Raw genomic sequence first — 22130 nt, forward strand, 5'->3', positions numbered from 1 at the left:
CACACCATGCAGTCTTGATTGCTGAAATTAAGTGGACTGATTCTGTATTTCTTTTTCAGAATGATTTTAGCTATTCTGGTTTCTTTGCCTTTCAAGCAAATTTTCGAGTGATCTTGCCTATATCTATAAAACATCTTGGGGTGGCACCTGTGGCTCAGTAGAATAGGGCGCTGGCTCCATATGCTGGAAATGGTGGGTTCAAACCCAGCCTCGGCCAAAAAAAAAAAAATCTTGCTAGAATCTTAGTAGGATTAGCATTGAAATTGTATCAATTTGGGAAGGAGTGACATTTTTACTATGGTGAGTCTTCTAGTTGATGAACACAGCATAGGTCTCCATTCATTTAGCTTTTCTGAATTCTTTCTTCAGTTTTTTTGAAGTTTTTTTTTTTGGCCAGGGCTGGGTTTGAACTCACCAACTCTGGTATATGGGGCCAGTGCCCTACTCCTTGAGCCACAGGTGCTGCCCACTTTCTTCAGTTTTTTTTAATTTTAATTTTTAATTTTAATTTTTTCTGAGACAGAGTCTCATTGTGTCACCCTCTGTAGAGTGCTGTGGCATCACAGGTCACAGCAACCTTAAACTCTTGGGCTTAAGTGATTCTCTTGCCTCAGCCTCCCAAGTAGGTGGGACTACAAATGTCTGCCACAACCCCTGGCTATTTTTTGGTTGTAGCTGTTGTTGTTTGGCAGGCCCAGGCTGGGTTTGAACCCACCACCTCTGGTGTATGTGACTGGTGCCCTAGCCACTGAGCTACAGGCACTGAGCTTTCTTTCCTCAGTTTTATAGTTTTCCACATACAAGTTCAGTGAATATTTTGTTTTATTTGCACCTCAGTATTTCACATATTCTTTTCTTTGAGGGATTGTAAATGGTACTGCATTTAATTTTTTGGTGTCCAGGTTTCATTGCTAGTACAAAAAGAGATAAAATTTATATCCCCCGAAGTACACAAATCTTTTTCTTTTAAAAAAACAAACAACAAGAAAGCCTTTTTATTTAAAGACAAAACAAATAGCATTAACACACATACAAACCATAGTGGGGGAATTCACTGGAATTTATGAATAGAAAACTTCTAGCTCAGTGAGTAGGATGCTGGCCACATACACCCAGGCTGGAGGTTTTGAACCTAGCCCGGGCCAGCTAAATAACAATGACAACTGCAACAAAATAAATAGCAGGGCATTGTGGCAGGCTTATGTAATCCCAGCTACTTGGGAGGCTGAGGCAAGAGAATTGCTTAAGTCCAAGAGCTTAAGGTTGCTGTGAGCTGTGATGCCATCGCACTTAATGAGGGCAACATAGTGAGACTCTGTCTCAAAAAAAAAAAAAAAAAGAAAACTTCTAGTATTCAGGATATACTGAACAGGAAGTGAGTCTTAAGATAAAGCAATAATAAAATGACTATGGTTATATTCTGACATTTCCAATAACTGACATACTAAATGATCTTTCCAAGGAGAGAGTATATAGGTTAAAATGTAATATTTTTGTTATCACAGTTAAACTATTAGCACTTGAAATTTACAAAATTATTAGCATAATTATGAAAAATTATGTTCTATTTGACTTGCAAATGTTAAAGTAATCTTGTGTTTTTTACTTAGTTGGAATAGCATTAAAATTGTATGAATTTGGAAAGGATTGACATTTGTCAATATATCATCCCACTTAGTCATAACGTATCATCACTTTTACATGTCACTGTGTTCAATTTGCTAAGATTTTGTTAAGATTTTAAGTCTATTGTCATGAGGGATATTAGTTTATAATTTTATTTTCTTGGAATTGCTCTGTCAGGTTTTAGCATCAGGGTAATCCTACTTACATAAACTGAATTTGTGTTAGACTGGTAATATGACTTCCTAAATATTTGATAGAATTTAGCAGTGACATGATCTAGGTCTGAAGTTGGCTGTTTTTCCTTCTTTTTTCCTCTTAAAGAGTTGATTTCTTGAAGAAGTATTGCCTCATTCAGATATTCTATTTAAGCTTGTATCAGTTTGAGTAAGTTATAATTTTCAAGGAATTTGTCAGTTTTTCTTGGCATTACTCTGTTTCTAATATCTCCTTATTATCCTTTTAAGTCTGGAGTATCTTTCGTTTCTGATGTTGTTCATTTGCATCTCTTTTTACTTGGCTTTCTTAATTTTCTCTATTATTCATATTTTTGCTTTTTCATTGAAATTTGCTTTTAGCTTTATTTTTTTCTTCTTTCTACATTGGATTTAATTTTCTTATCTTTTCTCAGTTTCTTTAGGAAGAAAATTTATAGCCTTAATTTTAAGACCTTCTTCCTTTCTGTAATAAGCCTTTTAACCCACACGTTTCCCAGTAAGCTACAATTCTTGAGAAATTTAGTTGTACATCTTGCAGATGTACTTTATTTATATTTCAAGTTTTTATTCAGTTTAAGATATTTTTCAATTTCCTTTGAGATTTTTTCTTTGACACAAGTTATTTAGAAGCATATATGTATAGTTTTCAGGTGTGTAGGGATTTTCTAGATATCTTATTGTTAGTGGCTTCTAATGTTACTTCCATTTTGCACAGAGACCATATTCTATAAGATTGATTGTTTGAGATTTAATTCAGTACATGTTGAATTACTATATTGACATGTTTTATAGTCTGTCTTATTGAACATTCTATGTGTTCTTGAAAAGCAAGTATTTTCTACTGTCTTTGAGTATAGCACATTATAAATGACAACTAGGTCAAATACTTGATAGTATCATGCAGCTCCTTTAATGTCCTTACTGAATTTTTTGTCTAGTTCTATTAATTATAGCACAAGGAAAGTAGAATCTCCAAATATGTTTATAGATTATCTTTATATCACCTTAATTCTGTTAGTTTTTGCTTTGTATATTTTGAAGTTCTTTTATTATATCCATCCATATATTTAGGGTGGCCATAAAATTCGTGTGCAATTTGAAACCACACACTATATTAAATTGCACACGAACTTTATGGCCACCCTGTGTGTGTGTATTTGTTTCAGGTTACATACCATGTTTCCCCCAAAATAAGACCTACCCAAAAAATAAGCCCTAGCAGATTTCTATACATTTGTTAAATATAAGCCCTAGCCCGATAATAAGACTTAGTGATGGGCATGGTTATGCAGCGTATCTGGATAGCCACGCCATGCATTTCCACATGGAGCAGTAAGGAAGACTAGAATACTTTTTTTTTATCTGCCACAGCTCCTTTCTCTGAGTTCACACTTGCAGGGTGCACATGTGGTAACCACAGTCACAGGCATCCTATTGTGCACGTGCGAACGGCTAGGGGAAAGGAGTTCATGCATCACTAGTGCCAGCCCCACCAAGGTCGGCTCCCCCTGTCAGGTTCCAGAAGAAGATGACTTAACTATATTTGAATAAATGTAGATTTTTGTATTATACTTAATAAAAATAAGACATCCCCTGAAAATAAGCCCTAGTGTGTCTTCTTGAGAAAAAATAAATATAAGATAGTGTCTTATTTTCGGGGAAACACGGTATGTAACCTCAAACTCCTAGGCTCAGGTAAGCCTCTTGTCTCAGCCTCTTGAGTGGCTGGGACTATAGGTGTGCATCACCACACCTGGATAATTTTTTTATTTTTATTTTTTATAGAGATGAGATCTTACTGGGTTGCCCAGGCTGGTTTCAAACTCCTGGTCTCAAGAGATCCTGCCACCTTGATATTCGAAAGTGCTAGGATTACAGGTGTGGGCTGCTGTGCCTGGGCCCATACCTCATCTTTTCTTTCTTTTTTTTTTCATTAAATCATAAACACATAGATCATGTATACATTAATGCATTTATGGGGTATAATGTGCTGATTTCACATAGAATTAGGAATGCTTACATCACACTGGTATATTTTGAGACCGAGTCTCACTTTGTCACCTTTGGTAGAGTGTCATGGTTACATAACTCACAGCAACCTCAAACTCTTGGGCTTAAGTGATTTTGCCTCAGCCTCTCGAGTAGCTGGGACTACAGGTGCCCACCACAATGTACAGCTAGTTTTAGAGAAAAGGTCTCACTCTTAGCCTGGTCTTAAACTACTGAGCTTAAGCAATCTACTCACCTCAGCACCTAGTACTTCCAGAATGCTACGATTACAGGCATGAGCCATCTCATTCTGCCTTAAGGTACAATTTAAATCTAATTTTTTTTGGTGATTTTCTGTCTAGATGATTGTACATTGTTGAAGTCTTCAACCATTATTATATTGAAGTCTATCTCTCCCTTTAGATCTAATAATGTTGCTTTATATATTTGGGTGTTCTGGTGTTCGGTGCACATATATATTTAGAGTTGTTATATAATTTTGCTGGATTGATCTCTTTATTATTGTATAATACCTTCTTTGTCCCTTTCTACAGTTCTTTTTTTTTTTTTTTGTGACAGAGCCTCAAGCTGTCCCCCTGGGTAGAGTGCTGTGATATCACAGCTCACAGCAACCTCCAACTCCTGGGCTCAAGCGAGTCTCCTGCCTCAGCCTCCCAAGTAGCTGAGACCACAGGCGCCCACCACAATGCCCGGCTATTTTTTGGTTGCAGCCGTCATTGTTGTTTGGCGGGCCCAGGCTGGATTCGAACCCGCCACCTTAAGTGTATGCGGTGGCGCCTTAGCCATTTGAGCCGTAGGCACCGAGCCTCTTTCTACAGTTCTTGACATAAAGTTCCTTTTATTGATATAAGTATAGCTACTCCTACTTGCTTTTAATTTCTGCATATATTTTCATGGAATATCCTTTTCCTTCCATTTATTTTCAGTCTGTCTTTTATAGGTGAAGTGAATAGGTTGCATAAAGTTGGGTCATGTTATCTTAATCCATTCAGCCAGTCTGTGTATTTTATTTTATTTAATTTTTATTTTTACTTTTCTTTGAGACAGAGCCTCAAGCTATCCCCCTGGGTAGAGTGGCATCACAGCTCACAGCAACCTCCAACTCCTGGGCTCAAGCGAATCTCCTGCCTCAGTCTCTCAAGTAGCTGGGAGCACAGGCACCCAACATAACACCCGGCTATTTTTTGGTTGCAGCCATCATTGTTGTTTGGCAGGCCCGGGCTGGATTTTAATCCGCCACCTTAGGCGTATGTGGCTGGTGCCTTGGCCACTTGATCCATAGGTGCCAAGCCCAGTCTATGTATTTTAAAGTGGGGAATTTGTTTACATTTAGTGTTATTGATAGTTGAGTCATTCTAGTCAGTTTGTTAATTGTTTTCTGATTGATTGTATACCCCTTTTCTTCTTTTCTTCCTCTTTTATTGTTTTATCATTGTGGCTTGGTGATTTTCTGTTGTAATGTTTGACTCCTTTCTCTTTCTCATTTGTGTATCTGCTCTACCAGTGAGTTATATATTTTCATGATGGTAGCTATTGTCCTTTTGCTTTCAGATATAGAACTATCTTAGGCATTTTTGTAAGGCTAGTCTACTGGTAATGAATTCTCTCAGTTTTTGCTTGCTTGGGAAAGATTTTATTTCTCCCTTATCTTTTTTTTTTTTTTTTTTTTTTTTTTGAGACATAGTCTTACTCTGTCATCCTAGGTAGAATGCTGTGGCATCACAGCTCATAGCAACCTCAAACTCTTGGGCTCAAGAGGTCCTCTTCCCTCAGCCTCCCAAGTAGCTGGGACTACAGGCACCTGCCACAATGCCCAACTAGGTTTTCTCTATTTTTAATACAAATGAGGGCTTGCTCTTGCTCAGGCTGTCTTGAACTCTGGAGCTTAAGCAATCTACCTGCCTCAGCCTCCTACAGTACTAGGATTAGAGGTGTGAGCCACCATGCCTGGCTTCTTCATCTTGGAAGGGTAGCTTTGTTGGGTGTAGTATTCTTGGCTGATATTTTTTTATTTCAGCACTTTGAATATATCATTCCATTCTCCCCTGGTCTGTAAGGTTTCTGGTGAGAAATTAACTGTTAGTCTGATGAAGATTCCCTCATATTTTACTTGACACTTTTCTCTTGCTGTTTTTAGAATTTTCTCTTTGTCTTTGACATTTGAAGTTAACTATATGTGCCTTGGAAAAGACTTTTTTGGGGTTGAATCTCCCTTGGGGATTTCTGAGCTTCCTATATCTACACATCCAAATCTCTTGCTAGACTTGAGAAGTTTTCAGCTATTATTTTGTTAAATAGGTTTTTCTGTGCCTTTGTTCATTTTTGTCCTTCTCACACTCTCAGAATTTGAATATTTGGTGACTTTATGGTATCCTGTCTGTCATGTAGGCTCTCTTCATTCTTTTTTTCTTTTTTCCCTGTTCTCCAAGATTGTCTTTAAATTTCAGATTAATATGCATGTATATACAATTAGGTTACATAGTTTGCTTTTGTAAGGTTAAAGTCCCAGTTGTAGTTGTGTCATTTACCGAGGAAGTATACTAGTTACCTATGCAATGTATTTGTTAGGTGGGAACTTGCTCAACCCCTTCCCACTTCCCCCAATTGAGTTTTTCTTTCATGTGTGCATGTTGTTATTAATCTAGTTTCAGTTTAGTACTGAGTACATGTGATGTTTGTTTTTCCATTCTTGTGATGTTTCACTTAGAAGAATGTTCTCCAAATCTGTCTAGGTTATTATAAAGATACAAAATCTCCATAATTTTTAATGGCTGAATAGTATTCCATGATGTACATATGCCACAATTTTTAAAGCCATTCATGTGTTGGCTTGAGATTGTGAATTGTGCTGCTATAAACATTAGAGTACAAATATCCTTATGGTAAAATGTCTTTTTTTTTTTTCTTTTGGGTAGATACGCAGTAATAGGATTGTAAGATCAAATGGCAGGTCTACTTTTAGTTTTTTGAGGAATCTCCATACTTCTTTCCATAAAGGCTGTACTAGTTTGCAATCCCACCAACAGTACATAAGTGTTCCCTTCTCTCTATACCCATGCCAATATCTCTTGCTTTGGGTCTTTGTGACGTGGGTTATTCTCACTGGGGTTAGGTGATATCTCAAAGTGGTTTTGATTTGTTTTTTTCTGATGATTAGGGATGATGAGCATTTTTTTCATGTGTTTGTTGGCCATTTTTCTGGCCTCTTGAGAAAAGTTTCTATTCATGTTGGATTAAGATGAGGGTACATACCTGGGTGTGGTGGCTCACACCTGTAATCCTAGCACTCAGGGAGGCCAAGATGGGTGGATTGCCTGAGCTCAGGAGTTTGAGACCAGCCTCTGTGAAAGTGAGACCCTGTCTCTAAAAAATACCTGGGTGTTATGGCAGGCACCTGTAGTCCCACCTACTCAGGAGGCTGAGGCAAGAGGATCACTCAAGCCCACGAGTTTGAGGTTGCTATGAGTGACGATGCCACGGCACTGTACCAAAAGTGACAAAGTAAGACTCTGTTTTAAAAATAATAATAATAATATGAAGGCACTTATGATTAGAGTACAGTGTTTATTTGTAAAGTCCAAGTTGCATTTGAGTCCATTTTCCCAGATAGTGTCCCATATACCCCTACATTGTACCACTTGGGTGGGAATGTACCAACCCACCTGCCCCTTTTTCTCCTTTCCCATCTTCTTGAATTTAATTTTGTTTTTCTCTTATGTGGTCCTGTAGTGGTTGATTTACTAGTTTCATCTTCTTAAGCTACTCTCACTAATATTCCCTCTATTTTCACTAGGCTAATATTGTCTGTGAATGTAGGCCCATAGGATCTTTGATCTTTCTGACACCATGGAGGGTTTCTTGGAATGAAACAGATATATAACCTTGGTCAGGGGATGCTTCAAACCAAATCTGAAATTTGTTTAGAAGAAAACACTGAGCATAACCACCATCTGTGCCAGTCATTCACTTGTCCCTCAGCTCTAAGTCCACCTTCTGTACATTTCCCTGTGATGCTGACCAGTCATCCTTAAAGTTGTTTTCCCAGACTCCTTTGTAAGCTTGCTTCCTGTTAGGGCACCAGAGGGAGACTGAGAGTCAGGAGGAGAGCTTGCTAGTTTTGTTAGTGTTTCCTGCAAGTCCAGCAATGTTTCACCTGCAGCAGCACTTACCCCAGAAGTGGCAATTGTCCAGCCTCGCTTTTCTTTCAGCACTAGGGGAACCAGGCTCATTGTACCTTTTCAGAGGTAGTCAGCAGTGCTGATGGTGCTCTGCTCTCTCACAGATCAGAGTCCTACCTCTGTGGAGTCTATTCTGGGCTTCTAGGGTTTTTTTTTTTTTAATCTCATTCCCTTCAAACTTGGAGGTGGGAGCTGCTTCTTGAAGTTATTTTTTCTAGGTGACTTTCTGCTTTTTAAGCCTTTATTTTTGCTTTGTTAGCCCTCTAACACTTATATTACCAATTTCCCTGTAATAAGTAAATTCTCTCTGTTGAAATACCTAGTGTGGTTTTTGTTTTCCCAACTGGACTCTGATATAATGAGGGTCAGATCATCATATACCAGCTCAGTCCTACTTAATTATGAAAATGGTATAGTTGTTTTTTCTATTCCTCAAAGAATTATGGAATTGATCTGTAGATATCTTTGGCCTTGAATAAAGTACTTAGTTCCTTGCCAGTGGAAAAGAGGATTCTGATCATCTGTAACATAACAAAGTAGGGTCATGGTTGATTAAAGTATCATCTGTGGTTGGTTGGGAGAGCTTGCTGGTTTTCTCTTTGAAGGACTTTTGGGGATCAAGTGACTATTGCATTTTATCATCATGATAGTAATGATGACAACAAGGACTGTGGGTGGGATGACATCTTATAACTGCACTGGAAAGCTCACAGATAGAAAATAATAAATTCAAGGCTTTTATGGCAATCCTAAAAATGTTTCTGATTTGTTATAAGATCAACATTTTAAAAAATCTGAGTCAATGGATTGCCGAATTATAATGGGAATTGAATTCAGAGAGTCACTGAAAATCATTTATGTGACAGTTAGGTCATTGGGACCAAGTGGGATGCTAAGACCTGGATTAGACTCAGATAAAGCTGAATGCCTAGAACTTTCTGAGCAAGAAGCATTCTCCTCTTCTTATAAAGAGAAGATTGATTTTTCCTTCTTGAAAACCCTATAATCCCTTTATTTGAGATAGTTGCCTTACAAAGGAATACTTATATCCTCACGACCCATCCTCACTGCTCATTATTACCTAGTCTAGACCTAACCTAGGGTTAGAACTCAGCATGCTTAAGTAGAACAAATGCAGATAATGACCTGGGGAGAAATTGCTCATATTTCAAAATAACATAGGATTTTGATGATTCATATCAGCAGAGACTAGGAGATACATGTGAGAATACATTCTAAATATTAGAATATAATATTCTAGAATATAGGCTTGGAGCCTGTGGCTCAAGCGGCTAAGGCGCCAGCCACATACACCTAAGGTGGCGGGTTCCAATCCCCAGCTCAGGCCTGCCAAACAACAATGATGGCTGCAACCAAAAAAATGGCCAGGTGCTGTGGCGGGTGCCTGTAGTCCCAGCTACTTTGGAGGCTGAGGCAGGAGACTCGCTTGAGCCCAGGAGTTGGAGGTTGCTGTGAGCGTGATGCCATGGCACTCTACCCAGGGGGATAGCTTGAGGCTCCGTCTCAAAAAAAAAAATATTCTAGAATATAAGAACAGAATATAATTTTGTATCAGGATTAATACATTGATAAGAGTACACTTACCAGGTATTCTGAATTTAATGTGTTAGCTAAAGCTAGAAATGCCTTGGATGACTATATTTTGGACTCCGTGATGGCCTACATTCAATGAAGTTTGGTGCTAGAACTTCCCTAACATAATACATGGAAGGAACTCCAAAAGCTAAGGCTGTAAGGGTGTTGGAGTAGATTTTTGTACATGACCTGCACATCCATTCCCTTCTACAATCTTCAAAAAGTCTCAGAGGAGATTTTCTTTCCTAAAGTACTAAGAAATACATAAGTGAGGAAGATACTAGTTATCCTTGACAAGCTCTGTGGTGTCTGCTCTCTGTAACCCAGGAATGATTATGAAAAATACTGGCATTGAAATGGAGGTAATACCATCATCTTTTACTCACTTTTTAGTAATCTCTTTTGGCCCCCTTTTTCCTCAAAAGCACATGTGTAGTTTTATTTTCCTGGAGAAAGAGGAATCATTGAAGGATGAGAAAAGTGTTTTCACTTCAGATCTCTATTATTTTTGCCTCTGACTGCTACTTTAGAAGAGGGGTGAGCATTTCAAAAAAGATTGGTGAGGATAACAGCAGACAAAGGCCCAGGTGTTCTCAAACCCTAACTCTTAGCTACCTAAAATAAAAATGAGAAATGGGGACAATTACACAGGAAATGAAGATAATGTGTTACCCAGTAGGACTGCCATTTTTCAAGTTCTCCCAGGACCTATAACTCCATCAATGATGACCTTCATGAAATTTCAAATTAAGTCACCAGAATTGAGATAGAGAAACCATTTAATTTTATCATTCTTTTTTTTTTTTTTTTTTTGAGACAGAGCCTCAAGCTATTCCCTTGGGTAGAGTGCCATGGCATCACAGCTCACAGCAACCTCCAACTCCTGGGCTCAAGTGAGTCTTCTGCCTCAGCCTCCCAAGTAGCTGGGACGACAGGCGCCCACCACAACGCCCAGCTATTTTTTGGTTGCAGCTGTTGTTGTTTGGAGGGCCCAGGCTGGATTTGAACCTGCGACCTTAGGTGTATATGGCTGGCGCCTTAGCCACTTGAGCCGCAGGCGCCAAGCCAATTTTATCATTCTTTAGAGAAACTACATTGAATTTTTTCTGAGAGCCAAACCATTTCCCTGAATAGAATAATTTGTGTGTTTTCAGAATTACTGAAACATTATCAGTTTACTGAAGTGACTTACCTTATCACTGAATGGTAATACTTTGTTTTCTATTAAATAGATTGAAAATAAGAAGTCACTTCTAAAAGGAAAAAAATTTGTGATAGTTTAAAGGAGATCGTATCTTGCAGCAGATTCATGTCATAGTTGTCTATTTTAAATTGCACACAAACTTTACGGACACACTGTATATCTGAATTATTAAAAAATCCAATACCAACTTTTTCTTGCCCATAATGCACCAAATACATTTAGCTCTTGCTGATTAATTAGGTGACTAAATGCTTAACCATCACCATCTGTGAGAATATAAATGCTTGTTCTAAGGCTTTGCCTGTGCCTTGAAATGTTTTTTTTTTTTTTTTTGAGATAGTCTCACTCTGTTGCCCTGTGCCATGGCATCACAGCTCACAGCAACCTCAAACTCTTAGATTCAAGTAATCCTCTTGCGTCAGCCTCTTAAGTAGCTGGGACTACAGGTGCCCACCACAAAGACCTGGTTATTTTTCCTTTTTTGGTAGAGATAAGGGTGGGGTTCCACTCTTGCTTAGGCTGGTCTTGAACTCCTGAACTCAAGCAATCCACCTGCCTTGGCCTCCCAGAGTACTAGGATTACAGGTGTGAACTATCACACCAGCCTTGAAATCCTGTATGTCACCACTTTTTCATCTTCATAGGCAGGCCAGGGCCTGACCTTGTAAATCCTAGGCCTCCAGGGGAAGGAAGTACCTAGAAGAGTATAGAGATTCATAGTATGTTTGCCTAAGGATAGGAAGTAACTGACATCAGATGATTTTCTTTTCTTTTCATTATAGGTGAATCATCTGCTCTTCCTACTTTTCTCAAACTTGTATGGGGCTAGCCAGCAGCTGTCTGTGTGAAGAAGCTGTATGGGAATCCTTTTATTTAAACCTCCCAAACCTGCACTCAAACCATCACTTTCCAGCATCTGCAGAATGGATCTTAGGGGTGTTTATGTTCCCTTAGAAATTAAGCCCCTAAAAATGTATGAAAAGATTTAGCCAAGAAAAAGATAAAGTTAAGGGACTTCAGTGCTGTGATGTGTCATTTCTTCCCAGAGATGTAGCTGGGACACTGTCAAGGTTCACTTTCCTACCTGTCCATCTCCTTTTTACCCTCAATCTTGGCAAGCAAGGAATTGAATACAGCACTTATTCTTTTTTTCTTTTCTTTTTTTTTTTTTGAGACAGAGCCTCAAGCTGTTGCCCTGGGTAGAGTGCCGTGACATCACAGCTTATAGCAACCTCCAACTCAAGAGATTCTCCTGCCTCCACCTCCCAAGTAGCTGGGACTACAAGTGCCCGCCATAACACCTGACTATTTTTTAGTTGCAGCCGTCATTGTTGTTTGGCAGGCCCAGGCTGGATTTGAACCCGCCAGCTCGGGTGTATGTGGCTGGCACCTTAGCTGCTTGAGCCACATGTGCCAAGCCACAGCACTTATTCTCAAATTTTTTTTTTTTTTTTTTTTTTTTTAAGACAGAGTCTCACTTTGTTGCCCAGGCTAGAATGCCATGGCATCAGCCTACCTCACAGTGAACTCAAATTCCTGGGCTTACGTGATCTTCCTGCCTCAGCCTCCTGAGTAGCTGGGACGATAGGCATGGCCCCATAATGCCTGGCTAAAACTATTTGCAAAATGATACATGTATTAGATATTATTTGCTTCAGTTATGGAGGGTGTAGTATTCAGGTGCTACTGTGGAAGCAGAGAACTGGACTTAGTTTCCAGAACTGTGAGAGAATAAATTTCTGTTCTTCATAAATTATCCAGTCTCAAGTATTCTGTTATAGTAGCACAAAACAGGCTAAGGCAGTGCTTAAGGCACTGGTGAGTTTCTCCATATTTTTTTTGCCCTTTTGTCAATAAAGTAAAAAAGGCTAAAAATGTCTTAGTACACTTATCATTTTGAAAATAGTTTTTATCTCACAGGACTCACTGAGAACTGCTGATCTATAGGTCTTTTGTATGAAACAGTGGCAGTTCCAAAATTTAAGCCTTTTAATGTAATTTTCTTCAGCTTCCTCCAACCTATTCTTGGTATGCTGAGCCTGTGTTTTTTTATGACTCTTTTGGGGGAAACCTATCTACTTACTTCTCTATTCTGTTCTGCCCGTGTTTGGTTTTTGCCCCAGCATTACTTACCTTTTTATCAATTTGCTCAGTAAGTCAAATATATATTTGAACACAAATTTTAAATGTACAGTAGAACTGCTATAAGTTGACCACCCAATAGACCGTAACAAACCCCTCAACATATGGAAGTGGTCCACATAAAGAACTAGGCCTGCTGTATTGATACGTAGATGGGGTACATGTCTTGTCTATAAAAATTATGTCAATTTTTTTTTCGAAAAAGAGTCTCACTTTGTCACCCTTGGTAGAATGCTGTGGTGTCATAGCTCACAGCAACCTCAAACTCTTGGGCTCAAGCAACCTTCTTGCCTCAGTTTTTCATTTTAGTAGAGACGAGGTCTAACTCTTGCTTAGGCTGGTCATAAGCTCAAGCAATCCACCCACCTTAGTCTCCCAGAGTGCTAGGATTACAGTGAGCCACCATGCCTGGGAAAGTTAGGTCAACTTAAGGAGGTGGTCAGTGTAGGAAGGTGGTCAACTATGGAGATTCCACTGTATATCAAGAATAAGATGCTGCAAAAATTTTAAAGAAAGAGATGAAAAAAAAAGACTCATGGTTATTCTATCTGTTGCATATCTTCCAGAAAAAATTTAGCATTTTTTTTGTAGTACAGCATTCTTTCTTATTTTTCTAGTATTGCTTAAAAAAAAACTTTATTATTTCAATGGCATTTTTGTAAGAAATATAATACTTTGATTCTATTTGTCACTCTTTTTTTTTTTTTTTTGTAGAGACACAGAGTTTCACTTTGTCGCCCTTCATAGAGGGCCATGGCATCACAGCTTGCAGCAACCTCCAGCTCTTGGACTTAGGTGATTCTCTTGCCTCAGTCTCCTGAGTAGCTGGGACTACAGGTGTCTGCCACAACGCCCAGCTATTTTTTGGTTGCAGTTCTGTCAGGGCCGGGTTTGAACCTGCCACCCTTGGTATATGGGGCCAGCACCCTACTCACTGAGCCACAGGCGCCACCCTGTCACTCTTTTAAATCCAAAAGTATTTCTTGTATTTGGAAATAATGGGAATTTTTGACTTTCCACTAATTTATTTATTTATTTATATTTTTGAGACAGTGTTAGTATGTTGTTCTCAGTAGAGTGCCATGGCATCATAGCTCACAGCAACCTCCAACTCTTGGGCTTAAGTGATTCTCTTGTCTCAGCCTCCCAAGTAGCTGGGACTACAGGTGCCTGCCACAATGCCTGGCTACTTTTTTTGTTGTTGCAGTTGTCATTGTTTAGCAAACCCGGACCAGGTTTGGATCTGCCAGCCTTGGTGTATGTGGCTGGCACCCTAACTACTGAGCTATGGATGCTGAGCCCTTTCTTCTAATTTAGATAGGTTTTTCCCCTCTAACTAGTTGACTTGAATAGTGAAGTTGTAGGGTTTTATGACTTGGAGATGCATTTTTCACCTCATTATCAACTTTGGCCCAGCAGTCTCTCTCTAGAGTTCAGTTCAAGGTCAGGGAGGTTATACAAGGCAGAGATGTTCTAGTGTATCAGTCTTTCTATTTGGCTCAATCCCAGAGAAATGCTCTGTTTTTACTCTAAACAATCCTTCATTGAATTTGGCAGCAAGAATTAGGTCTGGCTGTTAAGGTCCTGTTTAAAAATGTGTATCTTTTCCAGAATGTTTTCACAACTTTATATTTCCTGGCATGAAGATACAAATATAATTCTTCTCACAAAGTTCTAAATCAAACAAATAGAAGAAAATCATTGTGGGAGAGATTTTGGAATGAGGGTTATAGCCTGAAAGGATGCTATGTACCATCAATTAACTAAGTAATGCAGAATTCAGGATAATGTTGTCCTTCACAATTATTTTCTTTGTGTGTGCAAACATTAGCAACATACTGTGGTCTTTAAGGCCATGGAAGATTAGACTCTGTATTGTATTTATATTGGGTATTTTTTTCTTTAGCAGTGATAAAATTCACAAAGATTCCTTTGAAGGGCAAAAGTCCTCAAAAAAAAGTTCTTATTCAGTACTTGTAAAGAAATTATATTGAAGCAAAAGTTCTTGAGTTGATAATGCTGCTGAACTAAGAATAAATTAGAGTCATTACTTGTTGACAGTTTCTGGGTAAAATGGCTTTGATGAATTTGACATTTCTATTTTTTTTTTTTTGAGACAGAGTCTAACTATGTCTCCCTTGGGAAAGTGCCATGGCACCATAGCTCACAGCAACCTCAAACTCTTGTGCTCAAGTGATTCTTTTGCCTCAGCCTCCCAAGTAGCTGGGACTACAGGCACCTGCCACAATGCCTGGCTATTTTTGTTGTTGTTGTCATTGTTGTTTTAGGAGGCCTGGCTGGGTTCGAACCCACCAGCTTCTGTGTATGTGGCCAGCACCCTAACCACTGAGCTATGGGCACCGAGCCTATATTTTTCTCTTTTTTGGGACAGAGTCTCACTCTGTTGCCCTAGTAGAGTGCCCTGATGTCATCATTGCTCTCAGGAACCTCACACTCTTAGGGTCAAGCAATCCTCCTGCCTCAGCCTCCTGAGTAGCTGGGACTATATGTATGCACCACAACACCCAGCTAATTTTTATATTTTTAGTAGAGCTGGGGGCTTGTTCTTGCTCAGGCTGGTCTTGAACTCCTGAGGTGAAGTAATCTACCCGCCTCAGCCTCCCAAAGTGATTACAGGCTAGGATTGCAGGCATGAGCCACCCTGCCTAGCCAATTTGAGAAATAGTTACACCAAGGAGATGAGTCTTAATCATGTATTTACAAAAATACAACAGAGTTAATAAGAAGATATTGTTTAGTGTCTGTAGCAGTAACAATAGCTTGCACCATTTTTCAAAGCTCTTCTATAAGGGGGTTATGGAAGAATAGATTATTATTATTATTTACTCACCACTATACTAATGAAGAGGAAGAATAGATTATTTATTGTTCAGCAAATATTCATTCCCTCCCCTCCAATAGCTATAGTAAGGATAAGTATTCTTTCTTTTCCTATTGATGTTGGATTTGGCTATGTAATTTGCTTTGGGCAATGGAATGTAGAGAGAAGAGATAATATACCAGATCTGAGCTTAGGTTTTACAAGGGATTGTGTATGTCCCCTCATTGCTCTATGAGCTTTTGTCCTCTACCATGAGAAGAAAATGCTCCCAGGAAGTTATTGCTCCTTCAGCTGGCTATCCCAGCTCCTCCATATACCTGCAGCTTGAAGCATGGCTCTCGGCCAATCTGAAAACCTGTGAGGATGAGAATATGTGCTTATTGTGCATGACAGAATTTTAGGGTGGTTTGTGATATAGCAAAAGCTAATTTGCACAGCAACTCAATGCATTTCCTGGAGGTCATATAGTTGTTTCTTTTAGGATATTAAGGTAGTAGGTCCCTTAATATAATTATGGGATTGCTGAGAGAGGCAGAATTTTCAAAATTTTGCCAATCACTTCTTTGACCCATCAATTGCTAAAGGGCATGTTGTTCAATTTCCATATATTTGTGAATTTTCAGATTTCCTTGTGTTGTTTATTTCTAGTTTTATTCCATTGTGGTTGGAGGAGAAGATACTTCCTATAAATTCATTCTTTTAAAATTTATTAAGACTTCTTTTGGGACCTAGCATATTGTCTGTATGGGAGAATATTTCAGGTGCTCTTGAGAAAATGGGTATTCTGCTGTTTTTTGGTAGCATGTTCTGTATATGTCTCTTAGGTCTAGTTGGTTTATAGTGTAGTTCAAGTCTTCATTGACCTTCTGCTGATTTTTGTGTTCATTATTAAAGTGGAGGTATTGAAGTCTCCAAATGTTATTATAGAACTATTATTTCTCCTTTCAATTATGGGGCTCGCTTTTTAGGTACATATGTATTTATAATTGTTTTATCTTCTTGATGGATTGATCCCATTATCAATATATACTATCTTTCATTGTCATTCTGATCAGGGCACTTTTGATTTAGAGTGATTAACTGTGGATATTCAACCTCTCTAACTGCCCACTAACATCTACTTTAAACATATTCTTTAATGCAATAAATTCCTTAATGTTTGCTACACAAAAAGCCATAAATGAGATTGGTATTTCAAGGATGGAAATAAGGCTAGTGTGGTTAACACAGTGGTATCAAGTAGAATCTGAGAAGTGGGCCAGGGTCAGCCCATGTGGGGCTTTGTAAAATAAGGTAAGGATGTGGATTTTATTCTCAGTGACATAATTTTTTGTTTGTTTGTTTGAGAGGCTAGAGTGCTGTGGCATCACAATAACTCACAAGAACCTCAAATTCCTGGGCCCAAGCAATCGTGCTGCCTCAGCCTCCCAAATCTGTAGCTGGTACTACAGATGCCCACCACAACATCCAGATAATTTTTCTATTGTAAGTAGAGATGCAGTCTTGTTCTTGCTCAGGCTTATCTTGAACTCCTTGCTCAAATGATATGCCCACCTTGGCCTCCTAGAGTGCTAGGATATTACAGGTATGAGCCTCCATACTCAGATGATATAAAATTTTAATTCTCCTTTAATGGAGGATTTTAGGCATAAGAGTTATATTTTTATAAGATCACTGTGGAGGCTGTATGCATAATGAGTCATAGAGAGGTAGAGAGTGCAGTAAGGTTTTTTTTTTTTTGGACAGAGTCTCACTTTGTTGCCCTTGGTAGAGGGCTGTGGCATCACAGCTTGCAGCAACCTCCAGCTCTTGGAGTTAGGTGATTCTCTTGCCTCCGTCTCCCAAGTAGCAGGGACTATAGGCGCCTGCCACAATGCCTGGCTATTTTTTTTTTTTAGCAGTTTTGCCGTGACCAAATTTGAACCTGCCACCCTCAGCATATGGGGCTGGCGTCCTACCCACTGAGCCACAGGCGCCACCTAACAGTAAGACTTTTTTTTTTTTATAGTTCTGTCAGAAACACAATAGTGAAGCTAAAGAAAAATACAGACTTTTGATATAGAATACATAGGGCTTGCTGATATTTATGTAGGGAACGGGAGAGAGGACTCAGAGATAACTCTTAGTTTTTTGCTTTGTTTTGTTTTAGTCTGTTGGCTTTAGTACTCAGCCTTTTTAGAGACAAGGGAAGGAAGAGTAGCAGGTCTTTTTTGTTTATTTGCCTGTTTGGCTGGCTGATTCCTGAGAGAGGAAAATATACTGAGTTTTGTTTTGTTCTTTTCAGCTTGAGATACCTATTTTATTTACTTATTTTTATTTATTTATGAAAGAGTCTCAAGCTGTCACCCTGGTTTGAGTGTTGTGGCATCATAGTTCACAGTGACCTCTAAGTCTTGGCTTCAAGTGATCCTCTTGCCTCAGTTTTTCTATTTTTAGTAGAAAAACTAAAAACTAATACATGGGGTCTTGCTATTGCTCAGGCTGGTCTCAAACTTGTGAGTTCAAGCAATCCACCCATCTCAGCCTCCCAGATTGCTGAGATTACAGGCGTGAACCACCAGACCTGGCCTGAGATACCTATTTTAGACAACTTTTCAAGAAGGAAGGAGGCTGGTTAGTTGGGTAAAATGCCATTAGACATCAAACGTGATAAAGAAGCAAGAAGTGATCACAGGTTGGCAATGTGGATGTCACTGGTAATTTTGTAAAGGGTAGTCTTTGAAGAGGGCAGAAACTTGATTGGAGAAGATTGAGGAGAGATTGTTAGATGAGGGAGTAGAGTGTATGTAGAGAACTCTATCAGGAAGTTTTCTTATGAAGGGCTTGAGAAATAGTTGGTAATATTAATAGTTGGAAGTGACTGTGAAGTTTAAGGAAGTTCCTTTTCTTTCTTTTTTCCTCCTGCAAGAGTTCCAGGAAGTTCTTTTTTTTTTTTTTTTAATAAGACAGACCACAGTTAGCACCTCTGGCTCCCACTAAATGCTGCTTCCCAGTCACTGTGACATCAAAATCCATCTTCATCTAGATTTTCTTTGGAGAGGGAAATCCTGACCCTCGCCCTTCCCCAGCTATAACAGGTCCATGTAACAGTGCAAGTGATCCGGAGAGGAAGAAGCAGGGGTGGAGACCTGAGAATGGAAGAGGGGATGGGATCTAGATGGGGCTGGGATGTTTTGCCTATTGTGACAGAAAGGAAGCAAAGAGAGTGTGTACTGAGTGGGTAGGTTGGTATTTTGTTGGTGGGAAGATGAGGGAGATCTATTAATTGCTTTCTTAAGAAAACTGAAGTATGAGGGTAGATTATTTGTTGGATGTAAGGGAAAGCATTTAGGTAACGAATTTGAAGAGGGAGAAGAACTATAGTCGTTTTGAACCACAGAAAGCAAATGCTAGGAAAGTATTGTTAGACTGAAAGAAGATAGAATATCCATTTAAAATTTGATTGTAACATGAGTTAAGGAATAACTTAAGATAACTAAAATAAAATAACTAAAAGAGTGGAATTGGAATGTCCCTAACACAAAGAAATGATAAATGCCTGAGGTAATGGCTACCTCAGTTGCTCTGGGTGATTAGTTCACATTGTATACCTGTATCAAAACATCACACGAATCCAATAAACATGTGTAACTATCATGTACCCATAATAATTCAAAATAAAAAAATTTAAAAAATTTTAAAAAAAGATTTGATTGTTGTCTGTTTCCACGATTCAGCTGAGGTTCGTGTCTCTTTTCCTGTATGCCAGCATGGCTACGGGAGCTGATATGGTACCCAGTGCCCTCCAGGTACTTGATAAATATTTATTCAATAATTTAAGAGTGCTTGCTTCTCTGTTACAACTGTTCTCCTACAAGATGCCTGTTCACCAACGTTACAGTATCCCATAGACCCTGCCATCCAGCATCTCTCATAGTTTTTTGCTGTCATTCATTTCTCATCCTGACTTTTGAGCTTTCTGCAGGTCTGTGGATCTGATTTGCTCATCCAAGTAGCATAGTCTGAGCACCACGTCCTTGCTCATCATCTTGCTGTTGATGCCTTTCTTAGGCTTCCAATGTGTGTCTACTTGTCATTTACTTGGTTCCACTGCCATCTCCTCCTTTAACATCTCTGAAGAGTTCCAGCTCTGCCTTCTTCCTCTCAGCTCCCATCAGCTTGAGTGACCTCCTCTTCTGAGGTTTCAGCTTATTCCCTCCTCACAAGACATACTAGCATTTTATATTTCTTTCTTTCCTTTTTTTTTTTTTTTTTTTGGAGACAGAGTCTCAAGCTGTCGCCCTGGGTTGAGTGCCATGGCATCATAGCTCACAGCAACCTCCAACTCTTGGGCTTAAGTGATTCTCTTGTCTCAGCCGCCCAAGTAGCTGGGACTACAGGTGCCTGCTACAACAGCTGGCTATTTTTTGGTTGTAGTTGTCTTTGTTGTTTGGCAGGGCTAGGCTGGATTCAAACCTGCCAGCTCTGGTGCATGTGGCTGGCGCCCTAGCCACTGAGCTCTAGGTGCTGAGCCTATAATTTTTTCTTTTAAAATTATACACATAATACTTGGGTGTTGTAGAAAAAATGAGATAAAACAGAACATCTTTTTTTTTTTTTTTGAGACGGAGCCTCAAGCTATCCCCCTGGGTAGAGTGCCATGGCATCACGCTCACAGCAACCTCCAACTCCTGGGCTCGTGCGAGTCTCCTGCCTCAGCCTCCCAAGTAGCTGAGACTACGGGCGCCCGCCACAACGCCTGGCCATTTTTTGGTTGCAGCCATCATTGTTGTTTGGCGGGCCCAGGCTGGGGATTTGAACCCGCCACCTTAGGTGTATGTGGCTGGCGCCTTAGCCGCTTGAGCCACAGGCGCCGAGCCAAAACAGAACATCTTAATACTGAAAGTTTCTTTCTCAGACACTGGCTGGTAGATTACCTTAATGGAAGTCATTTGCTCCCTTCATTTCAGTAAGATGACTGTATTTGCTCTTCCCATTCATTGGGGCTTGGCTGTGGGGTTTGCTTTGGCCAGTGAAATGTTAGCAATGTGACATATGCCATATCTGAGCAGAAGCTTAAACATGATTGTGTGGTTTGGCTTGATCATTTATGTTTCTGCTTTTTGCCACAAGCAGAATATATCCTAGATCAGTGGTTCTCAACCTTCCTAATGCCTCCTGATGCTGTGACCCTTTAATATAGTTCTTAATGTTCTGGTGACCCCCAACCATAAAATTATTTTCGTTGCTACTTCATAGCTGTAATTTTGTTACTGTTATGAATCATAATGTAAATATCTGATATGCAGGATGTATTGTCATTGTTACAAAGGGGTCATGACCCACAGGTTGAGAACTGCTGTCCTAGATCCTTCTGCCTGGGTCCTAAGAAGAAAGGTGGAAAAGACTCAATTCAACCTATAGACCCATTGTTTGTGGTGAGAAATATGAGTTTGTGGTTATAAACTATAGCTGTTGTGGGATTGTTTTTTGTTGTTTGTTATTGAGGCAAGAGTGAACACAGGTTCCTTCCCCGAGAATTGACATTTAAGCTCAGAGTGCTTTGGATCAACAATAGGGCTGTCAGACATAGTGGCAGACCCTCCTCTTATACCCATTGATTGGGGAATTCTTTCCCACTGAGCCCAGACATGACCTCAGAATCCTATTGAATCCAGTGCTCTAGAGAGCTACCACCAATCAAGCAAAGGTGGCTGGTGAGATGAAACTTGTTTGTCATGCTTCCACTATGCTATTCTGTCTTCTAAGTTGATTGATGACTTCTGCTTAGCTGAGTCCTCCAAAGCAGGCATGTCCTTGAACATGCCAGTCAGTACTGCCTATGCTCAAAGAACTCACATTTTATTTGTAATGCTTATCATATCACTAGTGTTTTGAAAATCAAATACTGTAATACTAATAATACTTGAATTCATAAAGATGTGACTTGCTGAAGGTCACACACAAGAGCTTGAACCTAGTCTGTTTGCCTCTTCTGTCCGAAATTTTTCTAGTACACCCATAGGCCTCTGGTGTGGATGAGGGATTCCACTGGCTAGAGCCCTTGGGTTTCTTCTTTCTCTGGGCCTCAAACTCTTTATTTTTTAGGTTCCAGAGGCACTGAAGCAAATGGACCCTTTAGATTCCTCTTTCTCAGGCAGCGCCTGTGGCTCAAAGGAGTAAGGCGCTGGCCCTATATGCCAGAGGCAGCAGGTTCAAACCCAGTCCTAGCCAAAAACTGCAAAAAAAAAAAAAAAAAAAAAAAAAAAAAAGAAAAGAAAAAGAAAAATAGATTCCTCTTTCTCCGAAGAGCTGATATCAAGTGTCTTTATGGGTAA

This window comes from Otolemur garnettii, unplaced genomic scaffold, assembly GCF_000181295.1.
Source record: "Otolemur garnettii isolate 467f Iridium unplaced genomic scaffold, OtoGar3 scaffold00001, whole genome shotgun sequence".
Classification (NCBI taxonomy): domain Eukaryota; kingdom Metazoa; phylum Chordata; class Mammalia; order Primates; family Galagidae; genus Otolemur; species Otolemur garnettii.